Source organism: Phoca vitulina, unplaced genomic scaffold (genome assembly GCF_004348235.1).
Source record: "Phoca vitulina isolate PV1807 unplaced genomic scaffold, GSC_HSeal_1.0 scaffold23, whole genome shotgun sequence".
Taxonomy (NCBI): domain Eukaryota; kingdom Metazoa; phylum Chordata; class Mammalia; order Carnivora; family Phocidae; genus Phoca; species Phoca vitulina.
In genome coordinates, this window is record NW_022589726.1 from 2,018,631 (window position 1) to 2,020,104 (window position 1,474).

Here is a 1,474-nt window from a genome sequence, read left to right on the forward strand (position 1 = left end):
ATGACCCAGGTAAGGTTGGATGGAGAACACTGTTGGGATAGAGAAAATAACCAATTGAGTTGATTAGGGGAGAGTCAGCTTTCTTGGAATTCTTCAGAGGATATCTGATTGTGGGAGTTTTTATATTTTAAAATGTGCACATGCTAACATTTGACAGTTTATTTTTCTGCATGTCTTTTACTTTCTGACAGCATGTTAATAAGTGACTTTTTTTTTCATCTTCAAAATATTGCGTTCACCTTTTATTTGAGCCTGGGACTTTTGTAGTTTTCATCCTAACATATTTTCTCCCTAAAATGTTTTCCTTCCCTATCATTTGAGAAAAGCATACATCTATAAAATATTCAAGTGTATCTACTCCATCCCTGTAAAGCTTATCTACTCCACCCCTGTAAAAGTAAAAATTTGTGATATCCTTTCTATGATGGATGCAATTTAGATGTCAACTCTAGTGTAATTTATTAATATAATTTCACTAATATTTATTTAATGCTTTATTTAAATGCAGTATTGAGTGATAATTAAGGCTCCTACAATATTTACAACAGGCTTAGAGAAATCTATCCTCTTTCTGCAAGCTTTATTTCTCAGCTTTACTGAAATATAATTGATATACAACATTATATAAGTTTAAGGTGTACAACAAGATGATTTGATACATGTATATATTGCAAAATGTTTACCACAATAAGGTTATTTATGTGAGTTTTTAAAAATCAGTACTTCAATTATATTTTGTGTGTATGTGTTTTACTGAATTTTATCTGATTTGCAGAAAAGAAGGAAAAGCATCATGCCTTTCCAATATTAGAAAGCAAAACAAATCACTCAGATCATTTAAATCCATAGAAATACATGTTTAAAGTGGTTAGGTGATATCCTGATTTCAGAAGAACCAGGTACCAGGGAACACACATCATAATTGCAGCTGAACAACTGAAGTTCAAGCCATGCTTCCGATCTTCAATTTGAGAATACTCTCTTCGTCCACTTGGATTTTGTAGAAATTAAACAGTGGCATTTTAAGAAAATGCCCTTTTTGTAGCCTGACATATTCTAAACAAACATACACACTCTAAAAAGGTGCATCCAAAGTTAACCTTTTGAAAATTCAAACTGTACTGAGGACATCATAAATGATTCACCAGTGACAGACATATAGGTAATTTTTATGACCTGAGCCATGAATCGTTCTTTAGTTCTTGATTCAAGTGACTACTTTCCACTATATTGAGCCATGCATTTCAAAAATAAACCTTCTGCTGATAAGGAGATTTACAGAGAACAAAAAAGCCTTGAGTCAACTATTTATCTTGGACCAAATTCTGTGAACTAAGCTTAGTTCAAGCAAGAGGTTTTCTAAGCAGTTCATTTATTTTAATATGGTACAAGCATTTTGGAGTTCTACTGTAGCTTATGTTCATAGTGCACTGACAGAAGAGGAGGGGCAAGGCTGGAGGTAACATTTCATGCA